We start from the raw sequence: 17,498 nt of genomic DNA, 5'->3' as shown, positions 1-17,498 counted from the left end.
CTCTATGGATTTGTCTTCTCAGGACATTTCATGTAAATAGAGTCATATAGTAAATGACCTTTTGTGTCTGGTTTATTTCATATAGCATAGTCTTTTCAGGGTACCTCCATGCATCAGTACGTCGCTACTTTTCATGACCACATAATAATCTATTGGATGAAAATCCCATGTTTTCTTTATTCATTCATGAGTTGATGGGCATTTCGGTTGTTTCTACTTTTTGGCTATTATGAATAAAGCTACTATGAGCATTCTTGTACAGGAGATCTGTTATTTTAAACTGTAACATATTTTGAATTGGAAGTTTCTGTTTGTTGTGTTTTGCTTTTTTTTTTGGTACCAACATTTCTTTATGGATATAAAAATGTGTAAATATATGAGAAAATATCCCTTAAGAGTAATGATTTATATCAAAGTGAGATCTTATTCCTAGCTACACCTACATTCACTCAAGAAAACTTTTTGAGCACCTACTCACATGTGCTCATCATTTTAGTAAATGTTTGTAGTAGAGTTTACAAGATGGAGTCTCCTGCTTTACGATTTTAGAACATGGTGCATTAAAATAGCATACAAGTCTTAAAATAATGCTTCTTTCACAAATCATTTTATTCACTCACTGAACTCTATTTGTTCCCAAGTATTTCTGGCACTTTCAGTTTTATGGACAATGGACTAAGTGTTTTAAATTCCTCCCCACCTCTCTAGATGGATATTAGCAAATTCTCAGTTTACAGATGACAATACTGAGGTTTAGGGATGTTAAGTCACTTGATCAAAGCTACATAACCAATTGGGTGCAGAGCTTGGGCCAGGACCTAAATCTGTCTGATGCACAACCAATATTCTTAACTACTACTTGATAGAACAATCTAGAAGTCTGTCTTTTTTTCTCCAGAATATAAATGTATTCTTAGATGTTGTAATTGTTGATGCTTTCATTTGATGAAGAAGAATCTGATACAATATTAAAAGCTATAGTTTACTCAACTGGCACTCACAGGAGTCTATATATACCTGCCTATTGAAGCCAAAAACTCAGTCATCATCTTCTGTGTTCTTGAACCATGAAGTTACTCGGATGCTCTCTGATGGAATAGCCTGGCTCTTCCAGGAGCCATAGCTGAGCCTCAGTGCCTGTTATCAGGAGACATACAGATATTTGTCATGGAAATGGGGACTGTATTTTCCAAATACAAATAAAAATACTTGATATGGCAAGTATGTCTACTCATTGAGAATGCAGGACACAGCATTTTCTGTTCTGCTTCAATGTATATCTCATTAAAATAAATTCCTTTTTACACAATTATTAAATAGATGTATGGTGTCAATATGATGTGGAAGATTCCTTGATTCTCTGTGATTTCCTAAGCACATTAATAATTCATTTCAAACCAAAGAACTATCAAGGGCAAGTTTCTCACTATTAAAAAAGCCTCAACTCTACGTTAGTGTTAGCAGAGTTTGTTTTAGTGGCTTCAAGAATTTCTAGGGTTCTCAAGGTAAAGCTACCTGGTGAAGCTGAGAGTGAGGATTAAAAAGACTGGGGCTATCCCCACCTCTAGTGTTGAAAATATTGATTTATTAATAATAATAACTTTTAAAATTTTTATAAACGTGGTCTTTTTGGAAATACATGTTCTCATGGACCTATATCTAGAGAGGTAAAACAGAAGTCCCAATATTTAAGGCAACAAAGAGTTTACTATGATGCAAGGGACAAATGTCAGTGGAGATTGAACTCTGCTGGTATTTTTAATAGGATTTCTATTGTTTTTGATAATGCTTTGGCTACAAAGTTGTACGTTTTTAGGGTTTTCCCTATCCCAATTTCCACCGTAATTAATGCGTCTGGTTTGGAAGAGCAGGAGGTATTTCAGAAATACGCATATTGAATTATAACAGATGTTCCTGTACTTAGGCATTGAGTGGAATTTTCTGAGTTTATTTTTGTTTACACACACGTAATGTGTGTACACATATACATGTATGCTTTTTACCTGCTGTCACTAAACATGGCACACGCACTTGACAGACTTTGTGACTCAGGAGGCATGATGTGAAGCCATTCATTAACAACAAAATATTTCTCGTGTAACTTTTAGTGGATTCCATACAAGGTAGGAGCAAAGATTGAGACTAAAAGTTTTGCCTTCCTGTTAGAGAGTCAAAACCTCATGATTACTTTTTGTTTTGATTCTTTCAGGAGAAAAGGAGGCATATATGAGACAAAAAGGTGCATTCTATGTTATCCCATGTATTTACCACAGCTAATAATAAATTGTATTCTATGAAAGTCGCACATTTTCCATCAAGGAAGAATGAACTGAACATGATTCAGTTTTACCACTGTTTATTTCCAGTCCAATAAGTTATAATTAGACAAAATAGGTGCTCAGGTGTCTAGCATTTCTCTCCTATACAGGAAACATGTGACAAGACACAGGCAAACTTGTCCTATATCTGCTAACTCTATTTCCCTTAAGGGGGTAGATGCATCACACAGCCAGGAACTTTGCCCATTCCTCTTGAGCACAGGGTTCAGAGTTAAGATCTGGATTTGAGATGGAATAGAGGACATTTCACTCAAGAGAAGAGCTACCAATAAGCTGATCGCCAATGTGCTGAGGGCAGTCACAGCCTCTATGTGTCTTGGTAAGGACAGCCACAAACACAGGACTCAAGCTCCTCTCAGTTCTGAAGGTTGCGGGGAGAGGCAGATCATTGTTGTCTGGTGAGGCTTAATAGGGAGAGATAATGGGCAATGCAACCAGAGCAGTGGGTCCTAAAGCCAATTCATCCCTTATACCCTCATGGTTACAAAGAATGGATCAGTCTATTTCTTTCCTCTTTCCATGCTGGATACAGCATGACCCAAAAGGTAGCTAAGCCCAGTCTGTAATTTCTGTGGTGGAGAAGGAGGCTGCAACCTTGGACAGTGTATATGAAGCTGTCGTTACAGTTATTATTTATTCTGGTACAAACAGCTACCAAGTGGGAAAATGGTTTTCCTTATTCATCAGGAGTCTTACAATGAACAAAATACAACAGAGGGTCAGTATTCTCCAGACTTCCAGAAACCAGCCAGTTCCACCAGCGTCACCATCACAGCCTCACAGCTCGGGGACTCAGCAGTGTATTTCTGCACTCTGAGAGAGGCCATAGTGATGTGGGAGCCTGTGAGAGCCCCACAAAAACCTCACCATGAGATAGGGCCCCTGGGGAGAGACTCCATCACAGACAGGAACAGCAGGGGCTGTGTCAGCACAGGAGGGGGTTTGGCAAGGAAACCTTAGTTCAATTCACATAGAATGTCTAGATACGTCATTCATTAACAGCATATACATCTTCTATTCTTTAGAATAAATTAAGATAGAATATGTAGCACATTAAAAATTATAAAACAAAAAGGGCAATGAGAAAATCTATTAAACTTGTGTTGGTTTGATTGAGGAGAGAAAATTATCTAATTCTCTTCAGACCAAATAAGTGAATCCATTGATGACTTGTTAAATCTTCAGAATCATGCATACATTTATGCAATCATTACCATAAACCATGCTTTAATCTACTTGTAATAAAAATGAATTTCATTGATTTTTCTCAAAAAAGCTATCACTACTCAATAAGACAGAAAGAATTATTTAATTTAGATTTATTTCCATAATCATACTAATCACCACTTGCACAACAGAATAGATTTGAAATGTTCCTCAAATCACCTCTCTTTAGTTCCTCTCTTTTTGTGACATGATTATGCTTTTTACAAAACATCTAAATACGTTGTCCTCATTTAGAGGCTGCCTACAGAAGGAGATATTTAAGGCGGAATTTGTCCTAACCTATCACGTCTCTTGCCTTCTTTCTCCCTTCCAGCAGCCCGGACCAGGATGACAGCTGTCATGACAACCAGTACCTGTCTGATTTTCTCCAGCATCTATTTCCTGTCCAAACGTATATATTTTTTACAGGTGTTATGACAGGTACTCAGGAACAAGCATTTTTATTTCTTGCTCCACACAAGTTTTCTTTTTATTTTTTAACAATTTTTTTTGTGTGTGTGAGGAAGATCAGGCCTGAGCTAACATCCATGCCAATCCCCTTCTTTTTGCTGAGGAATACCGGCCCTGAGCTAACATCTAACGTCTTTTTTTTCCCTTTTTTCTCCCCAAAGCCTCAGTAGATAGTTGTATGTCGTAGTTGCACATCCTGCTAGCTGCTGGATGTGGTGCTCCGCCTCAGCATGGCCGGACAAGTGGTGCATCATTGCGTGCCCAGGATCTGAACCCGGGCCACCAGTAGAGGAGCACGCACACTTAACTGCTAAGCCACGGGTCCGATCCCTCCACACAAGTTTTTAAAAACCCCTGAGTTAATTGTCAACATTTAAAAGTCAGACATCACAATAAAAAACAGTTTTCTAGCTTTTCTATATAATTGGAAGATCTTGGAACACGAGATTCTCTGGGGTAGAGGTCCAAAGTTCTGTTTGAATATGTAGTGATTTTGACGGAGTCTCATCTTATTTTTAAAATCATGCAAATTTACCATTCACAATATAAATTAATCTAAAAGTAAAATTTTTAATTATTAGTTATAATATATAAGCTAATCCACTAGACAGACAAATCTGAATTAACATCTCATTTAACTATGCCTATCTTTTCCCTATGATTTCATATACCACAGTGTGTATCACAGTCTTAAAAACTCCAGTATAGTTTATTCGTTAATTCAAAAGATATGTAGTTTCTATGGCAAACATTGGGGAGACATTAGTTAGCAAGACAGAGACGATTTCTGCCTTTATGGAGGTCGTGTTCCCATGGGCTGTGGTGGTATCCAGTGTAGAATAGCAGGCAGAAAAAACATTATACTGCAGTTTTAGAGTTTATTACACAAACAACCTGCATGACTTGAAGCAAGTTGTTAACTTCTCTGAATCTCTGTTTCCTCATCTGTAAAATGTAGAGGTTTAATTAGGAAGTTGCTGTGAATAGACCTTCCCAAAATTGTACTAGCCTCATGGGAGAACTTAGGTCACAGTCCTTTCTGAGTTCCTAACAGTAGGTAACCCCCTTTTATTTAGGAAAGGACTGTTAATTGTTATAGAAATCACCATGGTTCTCACACATTGTGTGATCATATCATGGTGATAACAGGAGCCAAAGGGAGCAGCAGAGAGGAGAGTGACTTGGGAAGTCACCTGCTTTCAACACACAGGAGTTGCTGTTCTGTGTAGCTAGGCAGGAGGTGCAGGGGGGAGAGAGGAAAGGAGGAGCAAGGAGAGAACAGGCGCAAACTCATAAGTAAAATAGCTTTTATTTGAATTTGATGTTATGGTTTCTTTCACAAGGCATTAGACATGCTTTCTCTCCTCAGTTTAGCAGAATCGGGAAATGTAGAAGACACACATTTGGCGAGCATGAGGTCACACTGGACTTTGACCAGTGGACTGTGACCCAGATAGATTTTTCTAGTCACAGGGAAGCCAAACATCCTTGTCACTGGGTGAGGCTCTTTCAAAATCAGAGAGTTCCATCTAGAGCAGGGCTGCAAATACAAAGACTCATAGGTTCTAAGCACAGAATGAAAGTGAGTGTGGTTGTCCAAGTGGTTAAAAAAAAGGTGGAAGCCCCCAAAATAAATGTAACCTCATCACTATAACACACACCCACCAGACAAGATAGAGTAAGGTATAACAAGAACGACGTAGAAGGGGAAGAGGAAAGTGATTGATTTGACTTAGTATAAGGAAATAGGAGGCCATCAGATAATGGACTGTATCATACACAAGATTTTTTATACAAACCTCCAGGTAACCACTAAACAAATAATCAAAACAAAATCACATATGATAAACAAAGAGAAAACTAGAAGAGTCATAAGACGGAACAACTAAACAATTGGCAGTCCAAAACACATGGGACAAGAAACAAAGCAAATGCAAAAGAACCAGAAAATAAGTGACAAAACAGCAACATTAAGCCCTCATATATCAATAATTACCCTAAATGTGAATGGATTGAATCCTCCAATCCAAAGATACAGAGTGGCAGGATGGATTAAAAAGCGAGACCCAACAATACACTGCCTCCAGGAAACACATCTCAGCTCTAAAGACAAGCACAGGCTCAGAGTGAAAGGATGCAAGACAATACTCCAAGCTAATGGCAAACAAAGGAAAGCAGGTGTTGCCATACTCATATCAGACAAAGTAGACTTCAAGATAAAACAGGTTAAGAAAGACAAAGAAGGGAACTATATAATGATAAAAGGGATCATCCACCAAGAAGACATATCACATGTAAATATATATGCACCCAACATAGGAGCACCAATGTACATAAAGCAACTATTAACAAACTTAAAAGGAGTCATTAACAACAACACAATAATAATAGGGGATCTTAATACCCCACTTACATCAATGGATAGATCATCCAGACAAAAGGTCAATAAAGAAATAGTGGACTTAAATGAAAAACTGGACGAGATGGACCTAGTAGACATATACAGAGCACTCCATCCAAAAACAGCTGACTACACATTCTTCTTAAGCACGCATGGAACATTCTGAAGGATGACCATATGTGGTGAAACAAAGCAAGCCTTAATAAATTTAAGAAGATTGAAATCATAACAAGCATCTTTTCAGACCATAGTGCTATGAAACTGGAAATCAACCACAAAAAAAAACTGGGAAAGTCACAAAAATGTGGAGATTAAACAATGTGCTACTGAACAACCAATGGATCATAGATGAAATTAAAGGAGAAATCAAAAACTATCTGGAAACAAACAAAAATGAAAATATGCCATACCAAACCATATAGGATGCAGCAAAAGCAATCCTGAGAGGGAAACTCATAATGATACAAGCCCACCTTAACAAACAAAAAAAAGCCCAAATAAGCAACCTTAAATTACACCTAACAGAACTAGAAAAAGAATAACAAACAAAGCCCAAAGTCAGCAGAAGGAGATAAATAATAAAAATCAGAGCAGAAATAAATGAAATTGAGACCAAAAAAACAGTAGAAAGGATTAATGAAACAAAGAGTTGGTTCTTTGAGAAGATAAACAAAATTGACAAACTCTTAGCCAGACTTACTATGAAAAAAAGAGAAAAGGCTCAAGTAAATAAAATTAGAAATTAAAGATGAGAAATTACAATGGATACCACGGAAATACAAAGGATTATAAGAGAATACTATGAGAAATTATATACCAATCAATTGGAAAATCTAGAAGAAATGGATAAATTCTTAGACTCATACAACCTCCCAAAACTGAACCAAGAAGAAATGGAGAATCTGAATAGACCAATCACAAGTAAAGAGACTGAAATAGTAATCAAAAACCTCCCCAAAAATAAAAGTCCATGACCAGATGGCTTCTCCTGTGAATTTTACCAAACATTCAAAGAAGATATAATATCCATCCTTCTCAAACTATTCCAAAAAATAGAGGAAGATGGAACACTTCCTAAATCGTTCTACGAGGCCAACATCACCCTGATACCAAAGCCAGACAAAGACAATACGAAGAAGGAAAATTACAGGCCAATATTGCTGATGAACATAGATGCAAAAATCCTCAACAAAATATTGACAAACCGAATACAGCAATACTTAAAAAGATCATACACCATGATCAAGTGGGATTTATACTAGGGACACAGGGATGGTTCAACATCTGCAAATCAATCAATGTGATACACCACATCAACAAAAAAAAGAATAAAAACCACATGGTCATCTCAATAGACACAGAGAAGGCATTTGACAAGATACAACATCCATTTATGATAAAAACACTCAACAAAATGCATATAGAAGGAAAGTACCTCAATATAACACAGGCCAGTTATGACAAACCTACAGCCAGCATCATACTGAACGGGGAAAGACTGAAAGCTATTCCTCTGAGAGCAGGAACGAGGCAGGGCTGCCCACTCTCACCACTTCTATTCAACATAGTACTGTAGGTTTTGGCCAGAGCAATTAGGCAAGAAAAAGGAATAAAAGGAATCCAAATAAGCAACAAAGAAGTGAAACTCTCACTATTTGCAGATTACATGATTTTATATATAGAAAACTCTAGAGAATCCATTGGAAAACTATTAGAAATAATCAACAACTTCAGCAAAGTTGCAGGGTACAAAATCAATCTACAAAAATCAGTTCCATTTCTGTATGCTAATAACGAACTAACAGAAAAAGAGCTCAAAAAGATAATACCATTTACAATTGCATGAAAAAGAATAAAATATCTAGGAATAAATCTTACCAAGGAGGTGAAAGACCTATACAATGAAAACTACAAGACATAATTGAAAGAAATTGATGACGACATAAAGAGATGGAAAGACAGCCCATGCACATGGAGTGGAAGAATAAACATAGTTAAAATGTCTATATTACCTAAAACAATATACAGATTCAATGCAATCCCAATCTGAATCCCAATGATATTCTTCACGGAAATAGAAGAAAGTATACTAAATTAATATGGGGCAACAAAAGACCCCGAATAGCTAAAGCAATCCTAAGAAAAAAGAACAAAGCAGGAGGCATCACAATCCCTGACTTCAAAACATGCTACAAAGCAATAGTAATCAAAACAGCATGGTACTGGTACAAAAACAGACACACAGATCAATGGAACAGAATTGAAAGCCAAGAAATAAAACCACACATATACGGACAGCTAATTTTCGACAAAGGAACTAAGAACATACAATGGAGAAAGGAAAGTTTCTTCAATAAATGGTGTTGGGAAAACTGGACAGCCACACGCAAAAGAATGAAAGTGGACCATCTGCTATCGCCATTCACAAAAATTAACTCAAAATGGATCAAAGACCTGAAGGTGAGACCTGAAACGATAAAACTCATAGAAGAAAATATAGGCAACACACTATTTCACATTGGTCATAAAGGAATCTTTTCAGGTGACATGCCTACTGAGACTAGGGAAACTAAAGGAAAAATAAGCTCTTTATCAGACTAAAGAGCTTCTATAAGACAAATGTAACCAGAATCAAGATGAACAGACAATTCACCAGCTGGGAGAAAATATTTGCAAAACATATATCTGACGAGGGGTTAATCTCCATAATATATAAAGAACTCACACAACTGAACAACAAAAAAACAAACAACCCGATCAAAAAATGGGCAGAGGAAATGAACAGACACTTCTCCAAAGAAGATATACAGATGGCCAATTGGAACATGAAAAGATGTTCAACATCACTAATCATCAGGAAAATGCAAATCAAAACAACACTAAGATATCACTTCATGCCCGTTAGAAGGGCTACAATCACCAGGACAAAAACAACAAATGTTGGAGAGGATGTGGAGAAACAGAAACTCTCATACACAGCTGGTGGGAATGCAAACTGGTGCAGCCTCTATGGAAAATGGTATGGAGATTCCTCAAAGAATTAAAAATAGAAATACCCTATGACCCAGCTATCCCACTACTGGGAATCTATCCAACGAACCTGAAATCAACAATCCAAAGAGGCTTATACTCCCCTGTGTTCATTGCAGCATTATTCACTATAGCCAAGAAGTGGAAGCAACCTAAGTGTCCCTCTACTGATGATTGGATCAAGAAGATGTGGTATATATATATACACAACGGAATACTACTCAGCCATAAAAAAAGACAAAATCGTCCCATTTGCAACAACATGGATGGGCCTGGAGGGTATTATGTTAAGTGAAATAAGCCAGAACGAGAAAGACAAACACTGTATGATCTCACTCATATGTGGAATATAAACCAACACAGGGACAGAGAAAACTGTATTGTGGTTACCAGGGAAAATGGGGGTGGGGGTGGGCACAAGGGATGAAAGGAGACATATATATGGTGATGGACAAACAAAAATGTACAACCAAAAATTTCACAATGTTATAAATTATTAAAACATCAATAAAAAAAAAAAGAAAAAAAAAAGAAAACAGGTGGAAGCCCTAACTAGCACTGTGCCTCGGTGTCAGAGGGATGAAAGAAAGTGATGTTGTAAAGTCCAGACTTCTCCCAAGAAGACTGAGAGCCCTGAAAGGTTATTAAAAGATTGAAGTTCCCCCTGAGTCCCACCCAAGTCAGGCTGCAAGTGTATTAAACATGGACAGGCTGACGCACAGAAGCTGTAATATAGGGAGCCTCTGGGGTGGGTCAGGAGATGTGAAGCTGCCACTGCCCACAGGATGGCTGAGGCCTATCCCAGCCCCTTGAATAAGGCAACTGATCATGGCCATCAGCCTCCAGCCCCTGCTCCTTCTTAATCCTTCCCCCTCTTCATGTGTTCCCTGAAATTAGTCACCCTCATACCCCTCATCTCAGAGACTCTGATCTTGCACACGATATCTCTACTGCAAAGCTGTTCCAGTATCGCAGGCTAGAATTTGATTTAAATCAAATAAAGCAAAGTGAAAAAAAAAATTTAAATAAATAAATAAAAAGCTACTGCTTGCTCAATGAGCTGTCCAGTTTCCTGAATCACTTAGAATACACACAATCCCCTGTAGGTTTTTTTAAAAGAAGGAATGAAAAGAGATATTAGGCCCATATTACATGCGATACAGATAAGCTCTGAAGTCACCCCTTCTCCCGCTCCACTTGACTACATGTGGCCGTTGCCTTCTATCTGGTTCCTGGAGCCACCTGTCCACTACCTACACCCTCTGCTGTGTTGTCCTCACTCCCATCTCCTTCCTGACGATGGGATGCAGATTCAACAGCTTAGTGCCCCCCACGATGTCATCCTTAAAAACCCTTTTACTGGATTTCATAACGAAAGTTTCCTTTTCTTTGAAGAGAATAAAATTGCCCATCAGAATCAGATGTCCTTGGGAGGGAACAGTATGATGCCAAATGTGTACTCTCCTCAGAAGTAGGTGGAATCCCCTATGTTTCACACCATCGTTATTCCATAATCTCCAGTCTTCCTCAGCATTTCTAAACAGAGAGAAAGAAGATTAGCTGGACTTGAAACAGTAACTCAATCAAATGAGCTTCCTAAAGAAGTGAAACCATCTTTGTTTATTCTTTACCAGATGTAAAAAGATACTGCCTTCTAGATACAATCATCAATTTACAAGAAGTACAAAGGACAGAGGAACATATTAAACCCATCAGAAGTATACAACGAGCAAAATCCACAATATGGAAAGCTCCATAGGACAAACCTGATTTTTTAAAAATAAACTACAAAGAATAAAACAGAGTGAAGGGACCTATAGACTAAAAGAAACTTAAAAAACATATCAACCAGTCACAGCGTGTGGTCCATAGGTGGATTCTGAATCAAACAAACTAAAATAAATGGCCTTTGAACATATTCGATTGGTGATCGTATTAAGAAATTTTAGGCGCCGTGATGCCATTGTGGCTGTGTTTTTAAAAATCAAAATTTAGAGATATATGCTAAAACAATCAAAGAGAAAATAATAAGACATCTGGGATATTTTTTTAAAAGATGGGATGAGAAAATGTAGGTGGGGGTATAAATGATACAAGACTGACCATGAATTGATAATTGATGAAACTGAGGGATGGGTACGTGGGGCTTCATTGTTCCATACTGTAGTTATCCTTAATAAAGTTATCTTTAATAAAATGAAAAATTGAAATCGGCTAGATTCGAATCCTGTCATCTCCACTACAGCGTGACTTTGATGTATTCTTTAACCTCTCTGTGCTTCTGTTTCTTGATGTGTAAAATGGTGATGATAGAACTTACTTCACGGAGTTGAGTTGAGAATTGAACAGAATCATGTGTATACAATTATTATAAAATTAAGTTATATATAAACACACACAGACATATATGTATATATATGTAATAAAATTTTAGCACAGGTACATAGCAGGGCATCTCGACACAGTGTGGACTCAATTCATGATGACATAAAGGGCAGAACTGGTTCTAGGGCCTACAACAGATTCTCATCGTGTACTCCTTTCATAACACCAAGCTGCTCCTTGACATGTTTTTCAAGGACAGAACAAAGCTCTGAAGAGGCAGGGACATCTTGACACTGCTTGAGAACTCACCCCAAAAGGGGGTCTGGGTGGCCTCTGGTAAAGACCCCACTCACAGCTCCCCTCCCCCACCCCTTCCTGACAAGCCCAGATCCTGACAGAGCAGGAGCAGATGACTGATGTTTAAGGTAGAAGTGCTGTTCTCAGGGGCAGGCAGGGCCACTTTAATTCCCCTGACTAGATCATTTAAGGTGTGTTTTCTCATGGTTGCTGACAAACCAAAGAAGAAATGCTCTGAGATATGATCAATATTCACACCAGCCTTCACCCTGATTTGGTTTCGGCCGTGAACATTATTGAAATAACTTCCAGAAAAGTTCCACATGTCAAGATAAAAGCTAATAAAGAAAAGGTATTTTCCCCCCTGAGCAAATATATGACTAATAGATAAGTTGTGAGACTCTAAATCTCTATAGATGATGGAGGGTTTTTTCCCCTCTTTTAATTTAAGAGTATAGAAATATTTTTTAAACATATCTGAAATATGACTGATTGATGAATTAATTTTCCCTGAGTTGAGGTAATTATTGGCAGAAAGGATATTCTCATCCTGTATCCAGCATAAATGCAAGCTGTCTTGGGAGTGGGATGAGCTTTCTAACCTGCTTAAGAAACCAGGAGAAAGTATCACCCGCTCCCACAGCTCGGTACGTCTCCTCATGCCTCTGCTCATTAACAGGAATGTGGATGCCACTGTGTCTGTACACTGATCATTTCTGCTAAAATTGTTCCCATTGCAGAATATCCTCTCTCCATCTCTACAGCCAAAAATCCTGTCTACACCTCCTGCGACCATACTTTCTGGAATGAAAATGGGGAGAACAGTAGGTAAGAAAAGATATCTGTTTCACTGCTTGTTAGTTTGGAAGATGTGGCCTAGACACTGAATCACTGTCATTTCATAATGTAAAAGCACAATTATTAAAATGTAGAGTGGTCCTGGAGAAGGTATAGTCATCATCTTTATCCTACAAGGCCTAGCCCTCCTGACCCAAATATACAATAAATGTAATCTCTTGTCCTCCAAACTTCACAATCACTCCTTAACCCTTCTTGTACTTACACTTGATACTTCGTGTTGTGATTCTGAAAAGTCATATCTACAACTACACCATGAACAGAATGACTAAAATGAAGAAGAAGAACACAGTGTTTATAAGAACATGGAGCAAAAGGAATTCTCATATACTGCTGGAGCCATGTGAACTGGTACAACTTTGGAAACCATTTGGTGATATCTACTAAAGCTGAACATAAGCATATCCTATGATCCAGCACTTAATGCTTCTAGATATATATCCAACAAAAATGTGACATATGTTCATTCATGAAACATGTACAAGAATAAGAACATATATTGCATCGATAATTGCAATACCCTAAATCTAGAAAACAACCTAGATATTCAACAGCAACTTCAAGGATAAATAAATTATGGTAATGGAAAATTACACAGTAATGTACTTTTATGAATGTATATTAACTTCGATAAAGTTAAAAAAATTACTCTTTATTTACCTCATTAACTAAATTCTGAGAACACCATAATTAATATTCAATCATTTTCATATCCTCACTACCCCTCACACTGTGCCATCATTTGACAGATGCTTAATAATGTTTGCTCAATGAGCAAACATTAATCTTTTTCATCCATATTTGCAAAGGTGCTGTGCTCTCTGTTCCAAGAACCCAACATGTTACTAGGTAAACTTGAACTTCCCTCTGTTGCTTGCTGGTTCCTGCCCCAAGTTCAGACCCTCAGTGTCTCACATCTGGTTTTCTGTAACAGCCTTTTAACTGGTCTCCCTCCTACCAGGGTCTCCTCCCCATAATCTTCCTCACATCCTATAGAATGATTTATTCTTTTAAAAAACACAGCGTCAATCACACCAGTCTGCTGTTTAACAACCTTCAGTGATCATCCTTTGCCTGTAATAGTAATGTTAAGGCTTTTGGTGTGGCTCTCATTGGCCTCTACAATTTTGTCATGACCTTTCTGTTTCACCAGATTAAGTCTGACTCAAGAATGAGGTTGGGGAGCTCCAAAAAAACCCTTGCCTACGGCCCTTTGCTCCCGTCATCACCTCTGTCTGAATGCTTGACTTCATTCTTCCTCCCAATCCTGGGAACTGTCTCAGACCGTTCCTGCCTCATGAAGAGTTTCCTGGTCACTCCAGCCCACAGCCATCTCTCCCTTCTTAGGAAAAGTCCTGTTGCTAATTATTGGCTCTGATAAATTACCTGGTATTTTTCAAATATTTCAATTGCATCACCTAATTTTACAATGCACTTTCACAAGCATTATCTCATTTGCTCCTCATAATAATGTTGTGAGCAAGAGAAGGTACAGAGAATTAATCTCATTTCACAGATTAAAAAACTAAGGTTCAGAGAAGTGAAGTGACTTGAACCAATGTACTCGGCCAAGGGTGGAGCCCATTCTCATCCAAGAGCTCTACACCAAATCACCTGGCTGTGAGTTCATATCTTATCACTCCAAAAAGATTACACATATTTTGAAATGTGTTTACACTTTTGTATCCCTCATAGCACTGGACAAGGCACTTAGGGCACTGTGCAGAGTCGGGTCATTTTATTTCAACATTGTCCCCTCTCGGCTCAAGAACTGATAAAGGCACACGACTGCCCGATAGGACTCCTGTAGCAACAGCTGAGTGGTTGGAAGAAGCGCATCACTGCATCTGCAGAATGATCTAGCTTTGGGGAGAAGGGAGGAGGGAAGAGCCCTTCAAAGGTCAGGGCAGCTTTAATTTTACCCCCATATCCTAGGCTCTAAATTGAAAAAAGTTTCAAAGGAGGCCAGCAAGGATTGTGGCAATGGGCTTCAAGAACCACAATTTAATCACAATTAAATAAGCTTCAGATCAATCAAATTCCAAAGACCACTCCTCAAATAATGCAACTTTCAGGCAAAATGGAGAACTTTTTGATTTTGAAACTCAGCTTTATAAAATTTAAGATATATTAATATGAAACAATTTTATTTATTCCAATGGCGACACCATACCAGATCTTTCTGGAAGATAGTCAGAGAACTAATGTGATGAAGGAGGAGAAGGAAGAAAGCACTAGGTGTGTGTCTGGAGACCCGAACCTGAAGGTCAATCTGCCTTCTTTCCTGACCTTCTGGACTCCTGCACACTGAGTGTGAGACACCTGAGCATCAGAGGTTAAACATCTTGACAGACAGGCGTGAGAAAGGGAGAGGGAGATGGAAGAACAAAATAAATCCAAACACTGGAAGTAAGACATTCAAACAGGTTTTCCTCACCTCTTGATAAATGCATCAGCTGTCTGTTTCCAGTCTGGTCCCTCATCCCACATGCCTGGGCCTGGGTTCGAGGGAGTGTGAGCAGGAAATAGGGTTTGTTTTATTGATCTGCTTCTCACTTGACTGACAGCAATTTGAGATAGGAATCGTGTCTCGTTTTGGTTTATGTTTTTTTACAGAGCTTTACATATCGTAGATAACTCTGTAAATTTCCAGAATCAATGTGTGCGCTTAGGGATTCCTGAACGTGCACAATAGTTTAAGAGCAACTGGTGATCTTCTTAGCCAGAGAATCTTGCCAGTGTGATAACTCTACTCAAGTCTCTAATTTTAGTAAGACTTAAAACAAAGTTAATTTAAATTAGTGAGAAAATAAATTTAGGTGAATATTTATTATTTGAAGATGATTCTTGTGTTCAACTGATTTAGTCGCAGCCATTGTTACTGTGTTGACAGCACTGCCCCTGAGAGCCTGTGTAAGAAAACATCACGGTGTCTGCACTCAGAGTCCCAATGCCGTAAAACGGTTCATGTGAGCAGGAAACAATGTTCTGACTTCTTACTATTAGACAATCACACCTGGCATAAAGTAAACCCAATCCTAGAGAAATAACAAGCTATGAAAATAACCCTTTTTTTTTTTTTTAGATTTTATTTATTCATTTTTTCCCCCCAAAACCCCAGTAGATAGTTGTATGTCATAGGTTCACATCCTTCTAGTCGCTGTACGTGGGACTTGGCCTCGGGTTGGACGGAGAAGTGGTGCCCTGGGGCGTGCCCGGGATCCGAACCTGGACCGCCAGCATCAGAGCGCGCGCACCCAACCGCTAAGTCACGGAGCCGGCCCTGAAAATAACACTTTTAAATATTTTTCTGGGTTTATTTCAGTAGCACAAATAATTACAAAGGAAACTAGATAAACAAGCCGACAGACCCTGAACAAATAGTACTTTTAGTTGAGATTCCTGAATTCCCTAATAAAACAAATAAACAGGAGACAGAAAAATACCATATGCATGCCTCTGGAATGAAGAGAGCCTGGCTGATAATATTAAGCATCTAACCTTGACTTTCTAAAAGAAAATAGTTAGTTGGATTAAAACAGTGATGTGACAAGAAATAAAAAGATGGTGTTTCAAGACCAAGTTACTTGGCTGGCCCAGTGGTGTAGTGGTTAGGTGCGCGAGCTCCACTTTGGTGGCCTGAGGTTTCTCAGGGATTCTGGGCGCACACTATAGCACCACTTGTCAAGCCATGCTGTGGCAGTGTCCCATATAAAGTAGAGGAAGATGGGCACGGATGTTAGCCCAGGGCCAATCTTCCTTGGCAAAAAGAGGAGGATTGGCATCGGATGTTAGCTCAGGGCTGATGTTCCTGACACACATACAAAAATAAAATAAAAATAAAAACATTTATAAAAATAAAATAACCAAGTTACCTGGGTGAGGTTACCTATCCCTCCTGAGGCTAAAGTTGTAAGGCTGCTGTCATCCAATTGTGGTCCAGGGATCCCTGACAGACCCTTTCAGGCAGCCTGGGACACCATACTCAGTGAGTTTCCTCTCGTGTGTACTCAGCCAAAGATTCAAAGTGACCCCCCCTGTCGTTTTCTCTCTCTCTCTCTCACTGTGCACATCCCTCCTCTCTGTTCCACTGGTCCACAAATTCCAGATGCTTCATTTCCCCAAACTCCTCTTCTGTCTCAACACAGTGAGTCAGCTGGGCAAATCCTCCCTGCACTGGTGCCTAGAAACCACCTCCAGGAAGTGAGCTGGGGTGATGTTAGAGTTCACTTCATTTACTTTCCTTATTTCTGTGCTGCCTGTAGCCCAATGTTCAAAAGTTATTGTTTCGTTTTGTCTAATCTTCTACTTGGAAAGTCAACTCTGCCTTTATCAGTGAAACAGTCATTTATTTATATTGTATTTGACAAATGTATCAGTCCATCACGGGTTGGGGAAAAAACTACTCATTCAACCACAGATTATTTGAGAACTGCACAAGATAATGTTTCCTCTATCAGATGGCATGTTGTTTGAATCTTGGAGATGAATAGAACTAGTTAAATTAAAGGACTGGAGGAGACTAGGGAGGACTTTCTAGAAGGAGGGATCCTACTCTGACCCATGGGAAC

This window comes from Diceros bicornis, chromosome 5 (genome assembly GCF_020826845.1).
Source record: "Diceros bicornis minor isolate mBicDic1 chromosome 5, mDicBic1.mat.cur, whole genome shotgun sequence".
Lineage (NCBI taxonomy): Eukaryota > Metazoa > Chordata > Mammalia > Perissodactyla > Rhinocerotidae > Diceros > Diceros bicornis.
The sequence above is the reverse complement of the archived record's forward strand: the minus strand, read 5'-3'. Positions refer to the sequence as shown.